Genomic DNA, 26,650 nt, shown 5'->3' on the forward strand with positions numbered 1-26,650 from the left:
GGCCCCAACGGAGGAATTTCAACTGTGTCGATTCCTGCATTTCCTGCAAGCAGGGGTGACGATGGGCCTCAAATTTCAGCGCTGTCGATTTTCTTTAAAAAGGAACTGGCTTCGTTGCCTGAAGTTCAGACTTTTGTCAAGGGAGTTCTGCATATTCAGCCTCCTTACGTGCCTCCAGTGGCACCCTGGGATCTCAATGTGGTTTTGGGATTCCTGAAGTCACATTGGTTCGAGCTACTTAAATCCGTGGATTTAAAATATCTCACGTGGAAGGTGGTCATGTTGTTGGCCCTGGCTTCGGCCAGGCGTGTATCAGAATTGGCGGCTTTGTCGTGTAAAAGCCCTTATCTGATTTTCCATATGGATAGGGCAGAGTTGAGGACTCGTCCTCAGTTTCTCCCGAAGGTGGTCTCAGCTTTTCACTTGAACCAACCTATTGTGGTGCCTGCGGCTACGGGGGACTTGGAGGATTCCAAGTTGCTGGACGTAGTCAGGGCCCTGAAAATGTATGTTTCCAGGACGGCTGGAGTCAGGAAAACTGACTCGCTGTTTATCCTGTATGCACCCAATAAGCTGGGTGGTCCTGCTTCTAAGCAGACTATTGCTCGCTGGATTTGTAGCACTATTCAGCTTGCGCATTCTGCGGTAGGACTGCCGCAGCCAAAATCAGTAAAAGCCCACTCCACAAGGAAGGTGGGCTCATCTTGGGCGGCTGCCCGAGGGGTCTTGGCATTGCAACTTTGCCGAGCGGCTACTTGGTCTAACACTTTTGCTAAATTTTACAAATTTGATACCCTGGCTGAGGAGGACCTTGAGTTTGCTCATTCGGTGCTGCAGAGTCATCCGCACTCTCCCGCCCGTTTGGGAGCTTTGGTATAATCCCCATGGTCCTTACGGAGTCCCCAGCATCCACTAGGACGTCAGAGAAAATAAGAATTTACTCACCGGTAATTCTATTTCTCGTAGTCCGTAGTGGATGCTGGGCGCCCATCCCAAGTGCGGATTGTCTGCAATACTTGTAAATAGTTATTGTTACACAAATCGGGTTGTTATTGCGAGCCATCTGTTCAGAGGCTCCGTTATCATACTGTTAACCGGGGTTCATATTACGAGTTGTACGGTGCGATAGGTGTGGCTGGTATGAGTCTTACCCGGGATTCAAAATCCTTCCTTATTGTGTCAGCTCTTCCGGGCACCGTATCTTAACTGAGGTCTGGAGGAGGGTCATAGGGGGAGGAGCCAGTGCACACCAGATAGTCCTGAATCTTTCTTTAATTGTGCCCAGTCTCCTGCGGAGCCGTCTATTCCCCATGGACCTTACGGAGTCCCCAGCATCCACTACGGACTACGAGAAATAGAATTACCGGTGAGTAAATTCTTATTTTTATGATTCAAGCATTTGCTTACTTTGAGCTTTCTAATATTAATTCCCGGTTCTATAATATACACACAAGTATAGTATCTGCACACTCAATATTGTACTAATATATTGTGGGTATATGTTTTTCGTCACCATAAACCCACTTAATATAAACCCCTTTCTTCCTAATATTAGAGAGTATTTTATATAGGAGGGGGTGCAATCAACCAATTCTATAATATACAGCCAGTTTTAATTTTTCACTTACACGCTGTTAGAAACATTATCTTGTTTCCTCTTAGTAATTTACTCATCACATTTGCATTTGTCACTTTATTTATCACTATGCACATTGCACTTTGGGGTAATTCTGATTTGATCGCAGTAGGAATTTTGTTAGCAGTTGGGCAAAACCATGGTGGTCATTCCGAGTTGTTCTCTCGGTATTTTTCTTCGCATCGCAGCGATTTTCCGCTCATTGCGCAATTTTACTCACGGCTTTTTCATCGTTCTGGTGATCGTAATGTGATTGACAGGAAGTGGGTGTTTCTGGGCGGAAACTGGCCGTTTTATTGGTGTGTGCGAAAAAACGCTACCGTTTCCGGGAAAAACGCGGGAGTGGCTGGAGAAACAGCTTGCGAGCGAACAACTCGGAATGACCACCCATGTGCACAGCAGGGGGGCAGATATAACATGTGCAGAGAGAGTTAGATTTGGGTGTGGTGTGTTCAATCTGCAATCTAAATTGCAGTGTAAAAATAAAGCAGCCAGTATTTTCCCTGCAGAGAAACAAAATAACCCCCCCAAATCTAACTCTCTCTGTAAATGTTATATCTGCGCCCCCCCCCCCCCCTGCAGTGCACATGGTTTTGCCCAACTGCTAAAAAAAATTCCTGCTGCGATCAACTTGGAATTACCCCCTTTATTGTTAGTTTGTATCTCACATTCCACTGCATCAATAGGACGCGCCGGGCGGTTTGTTGACTGGTTGCCTGGCAACGGTGACGTCATTCTCTGTGGCCGGACGCTGGCGCCGCCGGAGACTGTCCCGCGCCCGATTGGTTGCAGTGGTTTGTGTAAAGTATTTAAGGTAAGAATTGTTCAACCACTGTTTGCTTCACCATGTGTCCTTGAAAAAAACACCCGCCGCGGTGTTGAAACGTCGGACCCTCATGTTGTTTCTTTCATAAATTTTGACTTCTTTCACCAAATCCGTGCAGTGCCGCCTGGTTTTGTGACACGGGTGCAGTGGACTTCTAAAGAAAAAACAACAATCAAGGACTGCGCTTATCGCTATCAGATGGGTAAGCTGCTGTCGGAGTGTGAAGGGAATCCACCTTTCCCAATATTCCGTTTAGACAAAGACAAAAACCCCCAAGCGCTATGTCATCTGATGATAACACTTCTATTTTAGTTGTTAAATCACGCTAGTATCAGATATTTGAGTTAACAAGTAATCACACATCCATTTGGAATAAATCTATATTTATTTGAAATATAATTTAAAACATTACTACACAAAACCAATTTACTACCTATTGTAAAGTGAGTTCTAATACCGGTATACTACATACATGACAATACCACATAAAACATAAATTCTCCAAAAAAGTGAATGTAAAAAGTCTAACACCTTGAAGGATAAGAATGTTAAATCTCTTCTCTGGTGTATCAGCTGGTAAGTCCAGAATAGTGTGCAGTATCCTTCTCAAGAATATCCTAACAGGCTGGTAATATCCATATCTAAATCAAGAGCATATGCAATAACAGCCTGACTTGTTCTTCAAAGTTGGGAATCACCGCAACTTACTTGTAAATCCATAGGTGGTAAGGAGAGCAAAGCATCAGATGTCCGCCGGCAGACGTGTTGTGGTGCTCTAGCATCAACTAGTTTCGCCTGTCTAGCAGGCTTCGTCAGTGGACTTCTGTCTCCCACCATTGCAGGCCATTCACTTTATATATATATATATATATATGTGCAGAAGAGAGGCGGCACTCAGAGTCTTGAGTATCAAGTGAAAAATCGACCCGTGTTTATTTCAACGTTTCGGGGGACGGACCCCCGTCTTCAGGAAACACAAAACAAGTGTAATGTACAATGTGCAAACTTAAATAACTCACCCCATCCGTGAAACGCCAGCCTCCGGTGCGAAGGCGCCGCCCGCGGCTCCGGGTCCCGAACTTCCGGTCACGTGACTCCCCTGTTTGCGGAAGCTGCGTCACCACGTAGCCCGACGGCGTCCTGCAGCGGCTGTTGGCATGGAAACATGTCAATGAATACAAATATCACATCTTAAACACAGTGAATATTCCCAACACCATTTCGTGCAGCCCAATCTCACATTAGGGCTGAAAGGACATAATCATATACATATACAGACTGTCAGTCATATACAAAGTGTAATAAAAAGTGCCCATATAGGACACACTGGTTGTAAATATTCCAGTGTGAAACGTGCTAAGAATAAAATATAATAAAATAAGTTAAAATAGACTCTGTATCAACTTCTGGGTCCTGCAAATCCCTACTAACATTATATCTGTAACATTATTGTGTGAACATATTTAACTGCTCATAGCATTCATTGTTCTGGCACCAGGCCATCCCTTCCCTAGTGTGTCACCAATCCGATCACCCAGATCATTATAAAGCTCAGCAGCCCTCTGGTCAATGCATATTACACATGCTACTGATCCGTTATCTTTAAAGGAAACAACTCAGCCCTAGGCCATCATTCAAACCTCTTGGGGTAATGGTGTCTAATTTATAGATCCACCGCGATTCAAGCTGTAGCAGTTTTTTTGCCCTATTTCCTCCCCGCAGGGATGCTGGGACTTGGTCTACTATCTTGTATCGCAGTGAAGCTAGTGGATGTTGGGCTTGGGCAAAGTGTCGTGCCACTGGCTGCTCACTTGTTCCTGATTGCAGTGCTGCCCGGATGGCCGATCTATGCTGGGCCATTCGTTCCTTAAATTGGCACTGTGTTTTTCCCACGTAGTAAGTACTACATGGGCAGGTGAGCACGTAAATGACAAAATTGGAGCTGCATGTCAGTGGCCTTTTGATTGGGATCTTTTTACCCGTGTGGGGATGTGATATATAATTCCCTGTCAGCATATAGCTGCAGGTCGTACATCCCAGGCACTTATAGCAACCTGGCTTACGACTCAAAAAATTTGTGGCGGCCGCTGTACTGGTAAACCCTGTGACGTCACTTTTCACCAGAAGATCTTTTAGATTTGCACTGCGAGTGTAGCATGGCATAATTGTTTTATGTTGTAAAGCGGGTAAACTGGGGTCCGATGCCACCATCGGCCACAGCTGTTTCATTTGTTTCCCCGTTCTCCGACTAGCTGTATTAAATTCATTTATCCACGGAACCCTGTTGTCCGCAGATTTAGCCGGCTGGCCACGGAGTAACTCCAATCTGTTTTTGGCAGTTGCTTTCTTTTTCGCTATCTGTAACAATTTCAGGGGATATCCTCTTTGTAAAAATTTTTTCGTCATGATGTTAAGTTGTACTTCCAGCTCCTCGGGTTCACTGGTAATCCTGTGGACCCTGAGGAACTGGGAGAAAGGCAAACCTCTGACTGTGGCTGGAGGATGAAAGCTATCAAACCGCAACAGAGTGTTGCGGTCTGTGGGTTTGGTATAAATGGATGTCTGAATCTTGCCATGTTTAATCATAATTTGCACGTCCAAGAAACAAATTCGCTGTGCATCCATGACTAGTGTAAGCTTAACTGGACTATCTGAGGCATTTTGTTTGTCTACCAAGAATCTCAGGACTTCCGGATCCCCATCCCAAAACAACAGTAAATCATCAATGTACCTGTAATACAGTATTATGTGTGTGGAGATGGATCTGTCCGTGAAGAACAGTTGTCTCTCCACCTCCCACATATATGCATTAGCCAGGGATGGAGCCACGGCCGACCCCATTGCGCATCCGGCGGTTTGCTGAAAAAACCGCCCGTTAAATAGAAAATAATTCTTGGTTAACGTAAATTCTAATAACCGCACAAAAAGCTCAATATCAGGCCCCTCGTAAGCACAGTTGTTAAGAATCAAATGCTTTACTGCCATGATGCCTGCCTGGTGGGGAATACATGTATATAGGCTGGTGACGTCCATGGATGCCATAGTCATCCCAGATGGTATCCTATCTAAAGATAACAATTTATTAAGGAGCATATTTGTATCTTTCAAATGTGAAGAAGTAGCCTGTACACACGGTTGTAAGAACGTGTCTAAAAAAATGGATATTGGTTCGCATAAGGAACCCCTGGCCGATATAATCGGGCGCCCAGGGGGATTTTTCGCATCCTTATGGACTTTTGGAATTATGTAGAACACAGGCACCACAGGGTGTGCACAGATTAATTTGTTATACACTTCTGATGATATAAGTCCCTCACCCTTGGCCTCCATTAATATGGAGTCAAGTTCGGTCTTAAAGACCGTGGTGGGGTCGCTATCTAAAGCTAAGTATGTATCACCATCAGCCAATAGCCGGTTGCATTCCATAATATAATCTGTCGTGTTCATCACTACAATAGCACCCCCCTTATCCGCCCCCCTGATGATGATGTCCTGCCTGTCCCTGAGAGACTTAAGTGCAAGGTTTTCATCTTTGGTGAGGTTCTTATACATCATCGGGGCTGGTTCATCCTGTAGAGAGTCCATCATGCGTGTGAAAGTTCTAATAGAAGGATGTTGTGACACTGGATCAAATAGCGAAGATTGTCCCAATTTCCTGATCTGAGGCTTCAAGGCACTCTCCGTGAATTTCTCCGTGGATTTACCAAAATACTCCTTTAATTTTAACGACCTGTTAAACTTGTATGTCTCCACCTTCCATCCAAATTTGCTCGGAGCATTGGTAGGTATGTAAGAGAGGCCCTTACTGAGCACTGATGTTTCTGCTGGGGAAAGAGGGGAGGAGGACAGGTTGAAAATTAAGTCCGATGCGACCGGGGGGGTCTTCCGCCCCGTCTGCCTCCTCGACTGGCCGCCCCTCCTTGTGGATTTTTTCTCTTTCCCGAGGCCACTGCCCGGGTAACGGCCCCTAAAGGGACTTCCTTCGTGATAGAAACTGTGTCAGAGGCGACTGTGTCATCAGTGTCGCTAGCTGATGTACTTTGTTGATGTCTCACTGTTCTCCATCTGCGTCCCCGGCCTGGGCGTGCGCCTCCTTGATTGCTGGCGGTGTTAGCTAGCCATGTGTAGACTCTGTGCTGTTCGTAGTCAGCCTGTACCTTGCGTAGTTTTTCTTTTTTGTATTTGGTAAGTTCAATTCTATATGTGTCCACCTGTGACTTCAGTTTTTCCAGCCAGTTTGCGGATTTATCCTCTACTAGCGTCTGTAGATGTTTTTCTTCAAATAGGCGCAATTTTTCTTTTGTAAGGTTGACTTCCCGGGTGGACTCCTCTATGACGAGCAGCATCAGGTCCATTGCGCACTTGTTCAGGACCGAAATCCATCGTTTGCAGAATGAGGCATTATACCGCCCAATGGTGGGGGTGTTCTGTACACGAAAACCTCTCGGAATTTGCTTATTTCTGAAATAATCAGAAAGGGTCTTTCCGTGATACATAAAATCAATCTCCCGTTTACGTAGTTTAAATAGCTCACGAAACAGTTCATCATTTGTAACAGTGGAGTCCTCGCATGGATCACCCTCTTTAATGAGTATAAGTTCAGCTTCAATGTCCGAGAAGCTTAGTGTGTCGTAATTCTCACACTGTAATACATAGGATAAGGGGTCACCTGGATCACCCTCTTTGGTAGCCATGTGCGTTATCGGTTAGTACACCCAGTGATGGGTGTCTGCTGTAGCTATGGCGAGCTTCCTTTTGCAGGTACCCAGTGTGTGATACAGCCTCTAGTTCCCAAACCACCTTCGCACCGGAGGCTGGCGTTTCACGGATGGGGTGAGTTATTTAAGTTTGCACATTGTACATTACACTTGTTTTGTGTTTCCTGAAGACGGGGGTCCGTCCCCCGAAACGTTGAAATAAACACGGGTCGATTTTTCACTTGATACTCAAGACTCTGAGTGCCGCCTCTCTTCTGCACATGCATTTGGAGAAGCACTCCATGAGGAGGGCACCGGAGCAAATTCCCAGGAGGAGAGAGAGTGCCGGACTGTAACGAGGAGCATATATATATATATATATATATATATATATATATATATATATATATATATATATATATATATATATATATATATATGGGTGAACAAGACCGCGTAATGAGAAAAACAAAGTCTTTTAATTGCAATAAAAGTCCGAAATGTAACTTGCCGCTGTCCTCCAGGAGTTACCGTACTCCTCAAACATGTTAAAGAAAAAGAAATTGAGGGCGCAATCGTGAGTGGTAAATCACAAGTAGTTTTTACTAACACTTATCAACTCACATACATTTCAATTAATGGTAACCGGTGAAAAGATGAAAACCAGTGTAGCCTCCGGATTGCTAGCACTGGTAAACGCCACTGCTCCTCTGCTGGCCAGCAGGACTCGTGACGTGACCCGTTTGACCTGAATACCGGAGTACCGGAGTGAAGTCTGTGGCATGCGGTCCGTGAAGCTGGACATTACAGCGACTTTGGGAGCAGAGGCATTTACCAGTGATAGCAATCCGGAGGCTACACTGGTTTTCATCTTTGCACCGGTTACCATTAATTGAAATGTATGTGAGTTGATTTACCACTCACGATTGCGCCCTCCATTTCTTTTTCTTATATATACAGTATTTGCTGGCGTATAAGACTACTTTTTTGCCCTGAAAAACATGCCTCCAAGTGGGGGGGTCGTCTTATACGCCGGGTGCACTTCAGTTGGGATAGACATAGCTGCCATAGTGGCCTTCCGATACTCGCCCGGTGCCCATAGTGGCCTCCCGATGCCCGCCCACCTCATTCTACATACCATCCAGTATCGCGCGGTATCCAGTGCGGCGGGTCACTAGTGCCAATTACAGGGAGATGCAGGGACTGGCCGGAGGCGCTGCAGTCGCGTTGTGGCCGTACAATGGTGACAATGACAGGTACTGTGATGGCACTAATACTAATGGCACTCATGTGAAACCGGTAACAATAAATGCACACAGGGGTATACTTTTATACATTTTACAACTTTCTCCTCGCCCCCTCCCCCCTTCTTATGCATACCTTGATAAATACTCCCTATCCAAATCTCTTATCAGGTCATAATATACAGTATGTCACAAATCTGATGTTCTTTTACGTTTTATTTGGTGTGTGGAAGGTGTGCGGAAGAGGGGGTAGTCTTATACGGCGAGTATATAACAAACTCTATATTTTGAGTGGAAATGTTGGGGGTCATCTTATACGCCCAGTCGTCTTATACGCCGGCAAATACGGTGTATATATATATATATATATATATATATATATATAAAATGAATTTATTGTACACTTAGCTAAATCTATTGATCAATTCTGCAGATGTTCAATACAGCAATCACATCAGCAAACGCCGGAGCATTGACCTCTGCGTCTAGAGGCGGAGTTATATTCAGGTCATCCTGGCACTTTCTGCAGTGTTTTCATTCAAGCAGATGAGGCTAATTTAATACTGACATTTTCTAGTTTATACAGGCTAAAAACTCCTGAATAAGCAATTTCATGGTACAAAGGGTGAAATTGCAAAATACACATAAATGCTAAAAAAAAAACAGTAGGAGGCACAGTTGCCACAAATTTAAGTGTTAGAAATAACATATATACAATGTTTAACATGGATAATGTAGATTAAGACACAAAGTGAAACACCATTGTCTCAAGATTAAGAAGGAAAGATTCTAATGTTGACATACAGTATGTCCAATTTCAAGCACTTGTCTTGTTTTGTCTCATATAACCAGGCAATGGTCATTGGCCTTGTTTGTAATATAGCGGTCAGAAACGCTGACACACACAATATATATATATATATATATATATATATATATATATATATATATATATATATATATATATATATCCCTTGTAATAAATATATATATTTCCCCTTCAAATTAAGTTCAAAACATGAAAAACTGAACTGTGTATAGTCAGCATACAACCTGACATGTAATGAGTAACTAGTACTATTTTCAGTATATTTACTTAAGTTGTACTTTGTATTTGGTGCTAAATACACAGAGCCGGCCCTAACCAATATGATGCCCTAGGCAAGATTTTGGCTGGTGCCCCCTAGCACCACCGCTGGTTCCGCCTCTGACCTTGCACCTCTACCACCCCTCATCCATAGCAGTCCTTATTTTGGTGTTTGTACCCCCTATATTTTAAATAGGAACAGTTCGCACATTTGGCGCACAGCCCAAAAAGGGGTGTGTTTTTGCTGGCAAGGGGCATGGCCACACAATAGTAACCCCAATTCCAATTACGCCACACAGTACTGCAACTTTATTCACATTTGATCATGCGATAGTGTCCATAATTCATATTACATCCCACAGTAGTATCACTTTACCTTATATACGTTACTCCTCACAGTAGTGCCCCTTATTCACATTACATCACACTGAATTGCTCCTTATTCACATTACACCACACCTTATTGCTCTTTATTCAGATTAGATGACACAGTAGTGCCCTTTCTATATGAAATGCGACATAGTAGAGCACCTTATACACATGCCACACAGTAATGCCCCTTACACATGAAAAACAAAAAATAATAAGGTTTGTTGGCGTTGGACAGAACTGTGTGGATAAAGATTGGAATCAGCAGCCACCTGGTAAGAAGGTAGCCAGCCTCCTCAGCAATTAGCAATCAAAAACAAACAAACACCAGGCCGGCGCTCAACTCCAATAATGCTACCAAGTATAATAAAACTATTTAGCTAGCATCCAAGAAAACAAATAATACACAGAAATTTAAAAAATACTAATAATAGACCACAATGTTAAATATCACATAAAACTTGGGTGTATTGCACCTCAGATATTAGCATAGTACATGCCTAAATAAAAACATATAGGAGAGGGTCACTGGTTTTCATCTGAACAATTTTCAATAAATTATAGTTGGATTCTAAGTTGTTCAGCATCTCACAGTTCAGAAAGAATATGTCCTCCGGCTGCTATATTCAGCCTCTGTAACCATAAATTGATGTGAACTTTTCCATGGGCTGGATTTAGATTAATACTGAAAAACTGTCAGGAATCGACTCACCACGGTCACATCTGTCCGCCGGTGCGGACTCCGTCCTGGGTCCCTGCGTTCCACTGTCATCCGCACCTCTGCCATCAGACGTCATCCTGGGCCTGGGAGCGCTCCTGTGACAGCGGGCGTGTAGCACGCCGCGTTCCCGCTAGGCCGCGGCATGGGCGCCGCCATGACAGCCTCCAGCAGTCAGAGTACGGCGGCCAATCCGGTGCTTGGCCGCACCCACTTTCCTCACTCCCACCAATGACTGTGCAACAGGGGGTATATATAGAGCTGCAGGATCAGTCTGCAGGCATCCTGAACTTTGTGTCACTCCTGCGACCCATGTGTCTGGATCTGGTTCCTGTTCCTGGATACCTACCTGTTGTTCCGTGTTCCTGGTTATCTACCTGAGACTCCGTGCTCCTGTTTACCTCTCACAGCTCCGTGGAACTACAAGCCTCAGCAACACCTGCTTCTGTTACAGGCTTCACACCAATCACCAACTCTGTGTGCTTCAGCCTAGCAGTAGAGACTGACTCCAGGTGTGTTCCATCTCTCCACCTGTGATACAGCTTGCTTGCTGCCAGTGCTTCATCACCTGCACTGTGGACATTGTCAGTTTCCTGCCTCTGCTACCAGGTTTGCCATTCATTACCATCTCTGCTGGCTCCACGTTTTAAACTGCTCTGGTTCCCATACCAGTTTATCTCCTGTTATTATTTCATCAGTATACTTTCACCTGTTATTATTATCATCAGTTATTATTCATCAGTTACCATTCATCCATCTGCCATATTTCCGTTGCCATAGACTCTCAGCTTCCATGCTGCACTATTGACATTTGCATTTATTACTGTTTATTTTTACTGCCGTTGTGAACCTGCTGTACAATAAACATCATTGCGCCCATGCGCAGAAACTTAATCCAGCCTCCTCGCTTTCTCCCTTCCACCTCCACTGACCCACTAGCGCCCCCTCCGGGGACACAGACAAACCCGAGTCTGACAGTAAGTTCAGGATCGATGGACTCGGACGGTGGTCGGAGTGTGGGGTCAGAGGCCTTGCAAAATCTGGTCTCTCGTTTGGATGGTCAAGAGGCTGCGCAGCAGCAGATGTTCCAGTTCCTGCAAGGGATGTCCTCCCGGATTGATACACTACAGCAAACCCTGCCTAGTGTACTCACTTCTACAGTTCCTGTTACTCCAGCACCTGCAAGTACTGTGAGTTCTTCTATGCCGGCTGCATCAGCTCCAGTGTCACGTTTGCACCTGCCCGTGCCTAGCAAGTATGATGGCAGCCCAAAGTTATGTCGCGGGTTTCTTAACCAATGTGAAATCCAGTTTGAATTATTGTCACACAATTTCCCCACGCCAAGATCCAAGGTTGCTTACATCATCTCTCTACTCTCTGGATCTGCCTTGAGTTGGGTGTCTCCTCTGTGGGAACGTGCTGACCCTCCGATGAACAATTACGCAGAATTCGTGTCAACCTTCAGACGGATCTTTGACGAGCCAGGTCGTGCAACATCAGCTTCTGCAGACCTAATCCAACTTCGTCAAGGTACCCGTAGTATGGGACAATATGTCATCCAGTTCCAGACGTTGGCCGCAGAGATTCAGTGGAACAATCAAGCCCTGGTAGCAGCTTTCTGGCATGGACTCTCTGATCGGATCAAGGACGAACTGGCAACCCGCGACCTTCCTGAGCAATTGTCCGATTTAATTTCCTTGTGCATCAAGTTGGACTCTCGCATCCGCGAACGTAACAATGAACAAGCTCGTAGTGAGCCACGCAGGTCAAGGATGGTACCTTCCGTACAGTTCCAGTCTCCACCTTCTGATGAGCCTATGCAAATAAATAGGTCCCGCCTAACTCCTGAGGAGCGGTCAAGAAGACTTCGTGAGAGACTGTGTCTTTATTGTGCGGCTGCAGGTCACCAGATTAATTCTTGTACAGTGCGTTCGGGAAACGCCAGATCCTGACTTGTAAAGGAGGAGTCAAGTTGGGATCTTCTAGACAAGCTCCTTCTAATCAAGACCTTATTCTTCCCGTGACTTTAGAGACTTCAGTTGGGCTTCAATCTGCATCTGCGTTAGTGGACTGTGGAGCCGCAGGAAACTTCATCACTCAAGCTGCGGTAAATAAGTTTTGTTTGCCTGTATGTGAACTTTCTTACCCAGTCTACATTACCGCTGTGGATGGTAGCCGAATCTCCAAGGGGAATATCTCTCACCAAACCGCACCAGTGGTTTTGGGAGTTGGGTTCCTGCACTCAGAATTAATAAAGTTCTTAGTCATTCCTCAGGCCACCCAGGAGATCGTTTTGGGCATGCCCTGGCTCCAGCTACACAATCCACAGTTTGATTGGTCAACGTTACAACTTACTTCTTGGGGTTCACATTGCCACCAGTCCTGTTTAGCTCAAGTTTGTCCTCTCAAGTCTACTGAAGTAAAAACCCAGTCAAGTCTTCCTGCGGCTTACCAAGATTTCTCTGACGTCTTCAGTGAAAAAGCCGCTGATGTCCTGCCGCCCCATAGAGAATGGAATTGCCCCATCGACCTCCTTCCCGGCAAGAAACCACCTAAGGGGCGTACCTACCCGTTATCTGTTCCTGAAACTGAGGCGATGAGCGACTACATCAGGGAGAATTTACAGAAGGGATTCATCCGTCCCTCGTCATCACCCGCTGGTGCAGGCTTCTTCTTTGTTAAGAAAAAGGATGGAGGACTGCGTCCATGCATTGACTACCGGGGTCTCAATGACATTACCATCAAAAATAGTTATCCATTACCACTCATCACCGAATTATTTGACAGAGTTAAGGGAGCCCGCATCTTCACCAAGTTAGACCTCCGCGGTGCTTACAACCTCATTAGAATTCGAAGTGGTGATGAATGGAAGACAGCTTTTAATACTCGAGATGGTCATTACGAGTACCTGGTAATGCCATTCGGGTTGAGTAATGCCCCAGCAGTGTTCCAGCACTTTGTGAACGAAATCTTCCGGGACGTTCTGTACAAATACCTTGTAGTTTATCTGGATGATATCCTTATCTTCTCCCAAGATCTTCCCTCTCATCGTCTACAAGTCCGTGAAGTCCTCCGACGTCTTCGTGAGAACCGGCTCTACGGTAAATTGTCCAAGTGTACCTTTGAAGTTTCCTCTATACCCTTCCTGGGGTATATAATTTCCGGATCGGATCTCCAGATGGACCCGACAAAGTTGGATGCCATTGCCAATTGGTCCATTCCAAATTCTCTCAAGTCTATTCAGCGATTCCTGGGATTCGCCAACTACTATAGGAAATTTATTCGGGGATTCTCCACTCTCATCGCTCCTATTACCAACTTAACTCGGAAAGGGGCAGATCATTCCAACTGGTCAGAAGAGGCTTTAGCGGCCTTCCAGAAGATCAAGCTGGCCTTTATGTCTGCTCCAGTTCTGTCTCAACCAGATGTAAACAAGCCGTTCGAGTTGGAGGTGGATGCCTCTACAGTTGGAGTTGGAGCTGTTCTCTCCCAGAAGGGAACTGATGGGAAGATCCACCCCTGTGGATTTTATTCTCGTAAATTCCTCCCTGCAGAAGCTAACTATTCCGTTGGAGATCAAGAACTACTGGCGATCAAGCTGGCCCTCGAGGAATGGAGGTATCTCCTGGAAGGGGCAAAACATCCGTTCAACATCTATAGGGATCATAAAAATCTGCTATATTTAAAGGCAGCCCAGTGCCTTAATCCTCGCCAGTCCCGGTGGGCTATGTTTTTCTCTCGTTTTAACTTTAAGCTTCATTTCCGCCCAGGTTCGCAGAATGTTAAAGCTGACTCCTTATCCCGATCTATGGAGTCCGAAGAGGAAACGTCTGACTCAGTTCCACATTCCATCCTGAGTCCAGTGGTATTTGCTGCATCTCAAGTCTCCCCAGCTCCTCCTCCTGGTAAGACTTTTGTTTCCCCAGAACTCCGTCCCAAGTTGCTGTCTTGGGCCCATCAATCCAAGTTCACTGGACATCCCGGTGTTCTGAAAACCTTCAAGTTCCTCTCTGAGACATACTGGTGGCCAAAGATGAAAGCTGACATCAAGGATTTCGTGGCATCCTGTCCTAAGTGTGCGCAGCACAAGATTCCTCGTCAGTCTCCAGCAGGTCAGTTACAACCATTGTCTGTTCCTAGCCGCCCCTGGTCACACCTGTCCATGGATTTTATCTCCGACCTCCCTCCTTCTCAAGGATTCAATACCATCTGGGTTGTAGTGGACAGATTTACCAAGATGGCCCATTTTGTTCCTCTCCAGGGTCTCCCTTCTGCCCCAAAACTCGCTCAAATCTTCCTACGGGAGATTTTCCGGCTACATGGTCTACCCTCAGAAATAATATCCGACCAAGGTGTACAGTTTGTAGCGAGGTTTTGGAGGGCTCTCTGTTCTGCCATGCAGGTTAAACTGAAGTTCTCGTCATCTTACCACCCTCAGACGAATGGGCAGACAGAGAGGGTAAATCAGGAATTAGAGACATTTTTAAGATTGTATGTTTCATCTTCTCAGGATGACTGGTTGGATCTGCTCTTGTGGGCCGAATTTGCCCACAACTTCCGCTATCACACTGCTACTGAGACAACTCCATTCTTTGCAGTATATGTGCAACATCCTCGTGTTCCAGACTTCCAAGAACTCCCTCACATGAATGTCCCTGCTGCCACTACTGCCCTGAGTCAGTTCTCTTCAACCTGGAGGAAGATTCACACTTCTCTCAAGAAGGCCTCCAGCCGGTATAAATACTTTGCTGATCGCAAAAGACGCGCAGTTCCTAGCCTGAAACCTAGGGACAAGGTTTGACTTTCTACCCGGAACCTCCGTCTTAAGGTCCCGTCGATGAAATTTGCACCACGTTTCATCGGTCCTTTTCCTGTTGAAAGAGTCATCAGCCCTGTGGCCTACAAGCTGAAGTTACCACCTTCTCTGCGAATACCTAATGCCTTTCATGTTTCTCTCCTCAGACCATTAATCCTGAATCGCTTCCAAAGAGCTCTTCCAGTCGGCCCCAAAGTTCGAACTCAGCGGGGCGTGGAGTTCGAAATAGAGAAGATTCTGGATTCCCGTTACCGGTATGGTCGTCTACAATACCTTATCGATTGGTCCGGTTATGGTCCGGAGGAGAGAAGTTGGGTGAATTCGTCAGATGTCCATGCTCCAAGGTTGGTCCGTGTCTTCCATAACACTCATCCTGCCATGCCACGTGGGTGTTCAGTGCCCACCCTTAAAGGGGGGGGGTACTGTCAGGAATCGACTCACCACGGTCACATCTGTCCGCCGGTGCGGACTCCGTCCTGGGTCCCTGCGTTCCACTGTCATCCGCACCTCTGCCATCAGACGTCATCCTGGGCCTGGGAGCGCTCCTGTGACAGCGGGCGTGTAGCACGCCGCGTTCCCGCTAGGCCGCGGCATGGGCGCCGCCATGACAGCCTCCAGCAGTCAGAGTACGGCGGCCAATCCGGTGCTTGGCCGCACCCACTTTCCTCACTCCCACCAATGACTGTGCAACAGGGGGTATATATAGAGCTGCAGGATCAGTCTGCAGGCATCCTGAACTTTGTGTCACTCCTGCGACCCATGTGTCTGAATCTGGTTCCTGTTCCTGGATACCTACCTGTTGTTCCGTGTTCCTGGTTATCTACCTGAGACTCCGTGCTCCTGTTTACCTCTCACAGCTCCGTGGAACTACAAGCCTCAGCAACACCTGCTTCTGTTACAGGCTTCACACCAATCACCAACTCTGTGTGCTTCAGCCTAGCAGTAGAGACTGACTCCAGGTGTGTTCCATCTCTCCACCTGTGATACAGCTTGCTTGCTGCCAGTGCTTCATCACCTGCACTGTGGACATTGTCAGTTTCCTGCCTCTGCTACCAGGTTTGCCATTCATTACCATCTCTGCTGGCTCCACGTTTTAAACTGCTCTGGTTCCCATACCAGTTTATCTCCTGCCAAGTTATTATTTCATCAGTATACTTTCACCTGTTATTATTATCATCAGTTATTATTCATCAGTTACCATTCATCCATCTGCCATATTTCCGTTGCCATAGACTCTCAGCTTCCATGCTGCACTATTGACATTTGCATTTATTACTGTTTATTTTTACTGCCGTTGTGAACCTGCTGTACAATAAACATCATTGCGCCCATGCGCAGAAACTTAATCCAGCCTCCTCGCTTTCTCCCTTCCACCTCCACTGACCCACTAGCGCCCCCTCCGGGGACACAGACAAACCCGAGTCTGACAGTAAGTTCAGGATCGATGGACTCGGACGGTGGTCGGAGTGTGGGGTCAGAGGCCTTGCAAAATCTGGTCTCTCGTTTGGATGGTCAAGAGGCTGCGCAGCAGCAGATGTTCCAGTTCCTGCAAGGGATGTCCTCCCGGATTGATACACTACAGCAAACCCTGCCTAGTGTACTCACTTCTACAGTTCCTGTTACTCCAGCACCTGCAAGTACTGTGAGTTCTTCTATGCCGGCTGCATCAGCTCCAGTGTCACGTTTGCACCTGCCCGTGCCTAGCAAGTATGATGGCAGCCCAAAGTTATGTTGCGGGTTTCTTAACCAATGTGAAATCCAGTTTGAATTATTGTCACACAATTTCCCCACGCCAAGATCCAAGGTTGCTTACATCATCTCTCTACTCTCTGGATCTGCCTTGAGTTGGGTGTCTCCTCTGTGGGAACGTGCTGACCCTCTGATGAACAACTACGCAGAATTCGTGTCAACCTTCAGACGGATCTTTGACGAGCCAGGTCGTGCAACATCAGCTTCTGCAGACCTAATCCAACTTCGTCAAGGTACCCGTAGTATGGGACAATATGTCATCCAGTTCCAGACGTTGGCCGCAGAGATTCAGTGGAACAATCAAGCCCTGGTAGCAGCTTTCTGGCATGGACTCTCTGATCGGATCAAGGACGAACTGGCAACCCGCGACCTTCCTGAGCAATTGGGCGATTTAATTTCCTTGTGCATCAAGTTGGACTCTCGCATCCGCGAACGCAACAATGAACGTGCTCGTAGTGAGCCACGCAGGTCAAGGATGGTACCTTCTGTACAGTTCCAGTCTCCACCTTCTGATGAGCCTATGCAAATAAATAGGTCCTGCCTAACTCCTGAGGAGCGGTCAAGAAGACTTCGTGAGAGACTGTGTCTTTATTGTGCGGCTGCAGGTCACCAGATTAATTCTTGTACAGTGCGTTCGGGAAACGCCAGATCCTGACTTGTAAAGGAGGAGTCAAGTTGGGATCTTCTAGACAAGCTCCTTCTAATCAAGACCTTATTCTTCCCGTGACTTTAGAGACTTCAGTTGGGCTTCATTCTGCATCTGCGTTAGTGGACTGTGGAGCCGCAGGAAACTTCATCACTCAAGCTGCGGTAAATAAGTTTTGTTTGCCTGTATGTGAACTTTCTTACCCAGTCTACATTACCGCTGTGGATGGTAGCCGAATCTCCAAGGGGAATATCTCTCACCAAACCGCACCAGTGGTTTTGGGAGTTGGGTTCCTGCACTCAGAATTAATAAAGTTCTTAGTCATTCCTAAGGCCACCCAGGAGATCGTTTTGGGCATGCCCTGGCTCCAGCTACACAATCCACAGTTTGATTGGTCAACGTTACAACTTACTTCTTGGGGTTCACATTGCCACCAGTCCTGTTTAGCTCAAGTTTGTCCTCTCAAGTCTACTGAAGTAAAAACCCAGTCAAGTCTTCCTGCGGCTTACCAAGATTTCTCTGACGTCTTCAGTGAAAAAGCCTCTGATGTCCTGCCGCCCCATAGAGAATGGGATTGCCCCATCGACCTCCTTCCCGGCAAGAAACCACCTAAGGGGCGTACCTACCCGTTATCTGTTCCTGAAACTGAGGCGATGAGCGACTACATCAGGGAGAATTTACAGAAGGGATTCATCCGTCCCTCGTCATCACCCGCTGGTGCAGGCTTCTTCTTTGTTAAGAAAAAGGATGGAGGACTGCGTCCATGCATTGACTACCGGGGTCTCAATGACATTACCATCAAAAATAGTTATCCATTACCACTCATCACCGAATTATTTGACAGAGTTAAGGGAGCCCGCATCTTCACCAAGTTAGACCTCCGCGGTGCTTACAACCTCATTAGAATTCGAAGTGGTGATGAATGGAAGACAGCTTTTAATACTCGAGATGGTCATTACGAGTACCTGGTAATGCCATTCGGGTTGAGTAATGCCCCAGCAGTGTTCCAGCACTTTGTGAACGAAATCTTCCGGGACGTTCTGTACAAATACCTTGTAGTTTATCTGGATGATATCCTTATCTTCTCCCAAAATCTTCCCTCTCATCGTCTACAAGTCCGTGAAGTCCTCCGACGTCTTCGTGAGAACCGGCTCTACGGTAAATTGTCCAAGTGTACCTTTGAAGTTTCCTCTATACCCTTCCTGGGGTATATAATTTCCGGATCGGATCTCCAGATGGACCCGACAAAGTTGGATGCCATTGCCAATTGGTCCATTCCAAATTCTCTCAAGTCTATTCAGCGATTCCTGGGATTCGCCAACTACTATAGGAAATTTATTCGGGGATTCTCCACTCTCATCGCTCCTATTACCAACTTAACTCGGAAAGGGGCAGATCATTCCAACTGGTCAGAAGAGGCTTTAGCGGCCTTCCAGAAGATCAAGCTGGCCTTTATGTCTGCTCCAGTTCTGTCTCAACCAGATGTAAACAAGCCGTTCGAGTTGGAGGTGGATGCCTCTACAGTTGGAGTTGGAGCTGTTCTCTCCCAGAAGGGAACTGATGGGAAGATCCACCCCTGTGGATTTTATTCTCGTAAATTCCTCCCTTGCGAAGCTAACTATTCCGTTGGAGATCAAGAACTACTGGCGATCAAGCTGGCCCTCGAGGAATGGAGGTATCTCCTGGAAGGGGCAAAACATCCGTTCAACATCTATACGGATCATAAAAATCTGCTATATTTAAAGGCAGCCCAGTGCCTTAATCCTCGCCAGTCCCGGTGGGCTATGTTTTTCTCTCGTTTTAACTTTAAGCTTCATTTCCGCCCAGGTTCGCAGAATGTTAAAGCTGACTCCTTATCCCGATCTATGGAGTCCGAAGAGGAAACGTCTGACTCAGTTCCACATTCCATCCTGAGTCCAGTGGTATTTGCTGCATCTCAAGTCTCCCCAGCTCCTCCTCCTGGTAAGACTTTTGTTTCCCCAGAACTCCGTCCCAAGTTGCTGTCTTGGGCCCATCAATCCAAGTTCACTGGACATCCCGGTGTTCTGAAAACCTTCAAGTTCCTCTCTGAGACATACTGGTGGCCAAAGATGAAAGCTGACATCAAGGATTTCGTGGCATCCTGTCCTAAGTGTGCGCAGCACAAGATTCCTCGTCAGTCTCCAGCAGGTCAGTTACAACCATTGTCTGTTCCTAGCCGCCCCTGGTCACACCTGTCCATGGATTTTTATCTCCGACCTCCCTCCTTCTCAAGGATTCAATACCATCTGGGTTGTAGTGGACAGATTTACCAAGATGGCCCATTTTGTTCCTCTCCAGGGTCTCCCTTCTGCCCCAAAACTCGCTCAAATCTTCCTACGGGAGATTTTCCGGCTACATGGTCTACCCTCAGAAATAATATCCGACCGAGGTGTACAGTTTGTAGCGAGGTTTTGGAGGGCTCTCTGTTCTGCCATGCAGGTTAAACTGAAGTTCTCGTCATCTTACCACCCTCAGACGAATGGGCAGACAGAGAGGGTAAATAAGGAATTAGAGACATTTTTAAGATTGTATGTTTCATCTTCTCAGGATGACTGGTTGGATCTGCTCCCGTGGGCCGAATTTGCCCACAACTTCCGCTATCACACTGCTACTGAGACAACTCCATTCTTTGCAGTATATGGGCAACATCCTCGTGTTCCAGACTTCCAAGAACTCCCTCACATGAATGTCCCTGCTGCCACTACTGCCCTGAGTCAGTTCTCTTCAACCTGGAGGAAGATTCACACTTCTCTCAAGAAGGCCTCCAGCCGGTATAAATACTTTGCTGATCGCAAAAGACGCGCAGTTCCTAGCCTGAAACCTGGGGACAAGGTTTGGCTTTCTACCCGGAACCTCCGTCTTAGGGTCCCGTCGATGAAATTTGCACCACGTTTCATCGGTCCTTTTCCTGTTGAAAGAGTCATCAGCCCTGTGGCCTACAAGCTGAAGTTACCACCTTCTCTGCGAATACCTAATGCCTTTCATGTTTCTCTCCTCAGACCATTAATCTTGAATCGCTTCCAAAGAGCTCTTCTAGTCGGCCCCAAAGTTCGAACTCAGCGGGGCGTGGAGTTCGAAATAGAGAAGATTCTGGATTCCCGTTACCGGTATGGTCGTCTACAATACCTTATCGATTGGTCCGGTTATGGTCCGGAGGAGAGAAGTTGGGTGAATTCGTCAGATGTCCAGCATGGACATCTGACAAATTCACCCAACTTCTCTCCTGCAGACCAAGGTTGGTCCGTGTCTTCCATAACACTCATCCTGCCAAGCCACGTGGGTGTTCAGTGCCCACCCTTAAAGGGGGGGTACTGTCAGGAATCGACTCACCACGGTCACATCTGTCCGCCGGTGCGGACTCCGTCCTGGGTCCCTGCGTTCCACTGTCATCCGCACCTCTGCCATCAGACGTCATCCTGGGCCTGGGAGCGCTCCTGTGACAGCGGGCGTGTAGCACGCCGCGTTCCCGCTAGGCCGCGGCATGGGCGCCGCCATGACAGCCTCCAGCAGTCAGAGTACGGCGGCCAATCCGGTGCTTGGCCGCACCCACTTTCCTCACTCCCACCAATGACTGTGCAACAGGGGGTATATATAGAGCTGCAGGATCAGTCTGCAGGCATCCTGAACTTTGTGTCACTCCTGCGACCCATGTGTCTGGATCTGGTTCCTGTTCCTGGATACCTACCTGTTGTTCCGTGTTCCTGGTTATCTACCTGAGACTCCGTGCTCCTGTTTACCTCTCACAGCTCCGTGGAACTACAAGCCTCAGCAACACCTGCTTCTGTTACAGGCTTCACACCAATCACCAACTCTGTGTGCTTCAGCCTAGCAGTAGAGACTGACTCCAGGTGTGTTCCATCTCTCCACCTGTGATACAGCTTGCTTGCTGCCAGTGCTTCATCACCTGCACTGTGGACATTGTCAGTTTCCTGCCTCTGCTACCAGGTTTGCCATTCATTACCATCTCTGCTGGCTCCACGTTTTAAACTGCTCTGGTTCCCATACCAGTTTATCTCCTGCCAAGTTATTATTTCATCAGTATACTTTCACCTGTTATTATTATCATCAGTTATTATTCATCAGTTACCATTCATCCATCTGCCATATTTCCGTTGCCATAGACTCTCAGCTTCCATGCTGCACTATTGACATTTGCATTTATTACTGTTTATTTTTACTGCCGTTGTGAACCTGCTGTACAATAAACATCATTGCGCCCATGCGCAGAAAATTAATCCAGCCTCCTCGCTTTCTCCCTTCCACCTCCACTGACCCACTAGCGCCCCCTCCGGGGACACAGACAAACCCGAGTCTGACAAAAACCGCACGGTTTCAATTACTCACTGAGTCACTGTACTTGCTTTCTGGCACAAGGTGGATGATAAAAGGCCGCTCTCTATCACCCTTTGCACGGGTGAGACATCCGTCGGCGGCACGCTCAGGTAGAAGCGGTTCTCTTTAGTACGGCGCAGTGTTAGTGTGCTGAGCTGCCGTGCATCATCCCTGGCTTGGAAGTAACTGTGCTCAGCAGAGCAGGATTGTGGTATTATAGATGTAGAAGGAATGAGCAGTCAGGTCTCATCACAGGCGGGCTGATTGCCGGCAACTGGTTACAGACAGCTTGATTTTATTATAAGCTGGTATATTTCTCCTGTGAGCACTTGGTAGTCTCAGTAGTAATCTCAGTGACCCGTCCTCTCTGTACCCTCAACGCGTTTCTCCGCACCCCAGGTGGCTTCCTCAAGAGGCAAAGTACTTTGAAAACCAGCTTATAATAAAATCAAGCTGTCTGTAACCAGTTGCCAGCAATCAGCCCGCCTGTGATGAGAGGGGCATTACTGTGTGGCATGTGTATAAGGTGCTCTACTATGTCGCATTGCGTATAGAATGGGCACTACTGTGTCGTCTAATGTTGAGCACCGGCCTGGTGTTTGTTTTTGATTGCCCCTTACACATGAGACACATTATTAATGTCCTTATAAACATAATGCGCCTTACACATTATGACAACCTTTATTAATGCCCTTTTACACATAATGTCCCTTACACATATGCTGCACATTATTAATGCCCTTATACACATAATGACACACATAGTGCCCCCTACACATTTGCTGCACATTAGTGCCCCTATACACATAATGACACACATACTGTAGTACCCTGTTACACATATGCCGCACATTATTAATGCCCTTATACACATAATGACACATAGTGCACCTTACACATATGTTGCACATTATTAATGCATTTTTACATGACACACATAATGCTCCTTACACATTTTCCGAACACTACTGCACAACCAACCCACTCACATGCACACAGTACTCACACTGCCACTAACACTGTGACCTCTGCCTCTGCTTGGATACAGATGTGTCCTCATAAATCTTGCCTCAATGCTAACGTCGGGCACTTTTTTTAATGAAAATGCATCTTATTTGCATTGCTATGTAGCTAGGATGCACAAGCAGCTTCTGCTGATTAAAATGATATGCAGCATGCCTACATACTGTGTGAGACTGTGGCTGTATCTGCATATGAAATGCTACACACAGAATATAGGCATGCCGCATATCATTTTAATCAGCAGAAGCTGCTGATGCCCCTAGGCATATCAAATGCCCTAGGCAATTGCCTAGTTTACCTATGCCTATGGCCGGCTCTGTAAATACACCTGAAAGCATGAGATTTAAAATAGTGTAACTTATTTTTTTATCATTCCTGATACAGTAGCCTATACTATTACTGTGCAAACTCCATTCAGCAAGTCCTGCTGATTCTTATAAAGCCTTGTGTGTTACTGATCAGTCTCAGCAGCTAAAGCTTGCTGCAAGTAACCTCCCATTGCAGCAAGTTCTGCTGCTAGTTTTCAGTATTCAAGCACTCCTTTAGACATGTCTGCCTGCTTCAGCCATTCCTGCATGCAGTTTCTACACCTTCTGCATTCCCAGTCATCTACTACTCCTATGTGTAGTTACAAGACATCCTGCACTTGGGGCATAGGCCCTCATTCCGAGTTGTTCGCTCGTTATTTTCCTTTGCATCGGTGCGATTTTCCGCTAACTGCGCATGCGCAATGTTCGCACTGCGGCTGCGTCAAGTAAATTTGCTAAGAAGTTTGGTATTTTACTCATGGCGTTTTTTTCTTTGTTCTAGTGATCGGAGTGTGATTGACAGGAAGTGGGTGTTTCTGGGCGGAAACTGGACGTTTTATGGGTGTGTGTGAAAAAACCCTGCCGTTTCTGGGAAAAACGCGGGAGTGGCTGGAGAAACGGGGGAGTGTCTGGGCGAACGCTGGGTGTGTTTGTGACGTCATACCAGGAACGAAACTGACTGAACTGATCGCAGTGGCAGAGTAAGTCTCGAGCTACTCAGAAACTGCTAAGAAATGTCTATTCGCAATTTTGCGAATCTTTCGTTCGCAATTCTGCTAAGCTAAGATTCACTCCCAAAGGGCGGCGGCTTAGCGTGTGCAATGCTGCGAAAAGTGGCTAGCGAGCGAACAACTCGGAATGAGGGCCATAATTCGGGCCTGTTTGCAGTAGCAAATTTGTTAGCAAATGGGCAAAACCATGTGCACTGCAGGGGGAACAGATATAACGTGCAGAGAGAGTTAGATTTGGGTGGGTTATATTGTTTCTGTGCAGGGTAAATAAACTGGCTGCTTTAATCTGGCTGCAATTTAGATTTCAGTTTAAACACACCCCACCCAAATCTAATTCTCTCTGCACGTTATATCTGCCCCACCTGCACTGCAGGTGGGGCAGATACTTAATTCTCTCACACGTGCCACGCTCTACTAAAGAAAGACAGTGTTTTCCTTTTAAATGTGTTTTTACTTAAAATTTATGGGATTTGAATTATCTTTTCCTCCTTCCAGCATTAACCAAGGTGATCCTGGAACTTAGACTCCACGAAAGCCAGTCCACCACGCTCAGACCTCTTCCTCAAGAATTAAGCAAAGTAATACCTGAGGGGCTGCACCTGTCGTATCTGTTCTGTACAATACAAGGTGTATATTTACGAAGAGTTGATTTCAATTAATTTCCATCTATTTCTAATAAATCAAAAATCGATTTTAATTTATCTTGGGCTTCCAGAGCTAAAACCCACATTTATTAACAAATGTTTTTTAATATTAATTTTAAAATGTTAGTAAATGGTTTTTTTTTAGCCCTGGAAACACATTTATTAAGATCAATGGAAATCAACATTTAGTAAATAAACCCCCAAGTCTCAAGTTTGCACCACCTGTTGCTGCTAACTTACCTGTCTGCGGTATTGTATGCATTCCGGCTTTTTCCTGTTGTGCCGATTAGACTATACCAGGGGTTCTCAAACTCGGTCCTCAGGGGCGCACAAAGTGCATGTTTTGCAGGTGTCCACACAGAATCACAAGTGAAATAATTAGCTCCACCTGTGGACCTTTTAAAATGTGTCTGTGAGTAATTAATACACTTGTGCACTTGCTGGGTTACCTGCAAAACATGCACTGTGTGGGGTCCTGAGGACAGAGTTTGAGAACCCCTGGATTATACCATTTATGCTGCAAGAAGATTATTTTCTTTGAATAGGAACTTGTCCAGACCGCCTAGTGTTCTCCTGCTGTATTTACACCTTTGACGCTCTTACGAGTCCAGAATAAAAAGCACACAAATCCTGACACAATTTACAAAGACTTGTTTGGAGGGACCCCATAGAAGAAAAAAAAAACTCAGCTGGTGGGAGAAGTGTTAAAAAAAAACTAAAATGTTTTTCATACTCTCTCAGTCCCTACAGCTTCTAGCTGCGCCTATGTCAGTGGTAAGACACCATCTTTGAGCTGATATGCCAAATGAGAGGGGCGGTGTGGAAGATGAATCTCACCACCTCCATAGAACCATTTTGAATCCTTATTTATATAATGAACATTGCTTCTTGTGTGTGGGGAGAATGGAGGGAGAAGGCTTTACGTGTGCAGTGGTAGCACAATACAGTGCTCTAGGTGATGGATGGTGATAAGAACTATATAAGAGATGGGACAGATACATAGGAAAGGTTCTCTTTCCCTACAAGATAGTGGGAGGATATGACCATGGTGGGTAGAATAAGCTGGAGGAATATGTTAGTACTGGGCGCTACATATTATGTGCGGATTAGACTCATCCAAATAAGCAGTTTCTCAAGCTGTTACTGCAACAGGGAAATGGGATCGCAAAGAAATACATTCATCTCTATACTGCAGTTCCTGTGCTGTCCACAAGGGCGGCAGTAATACTCATCTCTCACTGAGACATCAGATTAGGAACAATGACAAACTGGCCAAGCTGTTTGTGGCATGACGATTGCTCTAGTCTGAGTTTTGCCTCTGGAGGACAGGAGACCAGTAAGGACAGCAGCAAACAGGAATACTGTGTATCTCTCCTTGTACTGAGCAATCCCTGATTGGCAGGAAGACCCTGGGGGTATATTTCAGCAGCTATGAAGACATAAATAATCTATTTTCTGAATGCTAATAATACGAAATTATTCCGTTTTTTTATTATTGTTTGCATGACCACCACCTAGGGATATATTTACTGAGATTCGTGTTTCAGATGAATTGGTGGGAGTATAAACTCAAATTTTATCGGACGTATTTTTCGGCAACTTTTTGAAATAATTTTGGGGAATTTACTAAGATGCAGAGTTTAGGTTTTTCGTATTTTCCGATGTCGATGTTATTCGTATTGTTGGGCACTGTTTTACGGGAGTGATTAGTACATCAGTAAGATCCGTGCAGGGCTTCACTGTGTACAGTATGAAAAGAGTTAAAACAGTTAAAAGTGTTTTTTTAAAAAGCATGGGGTCCCC

Source organism: Pseudophryne corroboree, chromosome 6, assembly GCF_028390025.1.
Source record: "Pseudophryne corroboree isolate aPseCor3 chromosome 6, aPseCor3.hap2, whole genome shotgun sequence".
Lineage (NCBI taxonomy): Eukaryota > Metazoa > Chordata > Amphibia > Anura > Myobatrachidae > Pseudophryne > Pseudophryne corroboree.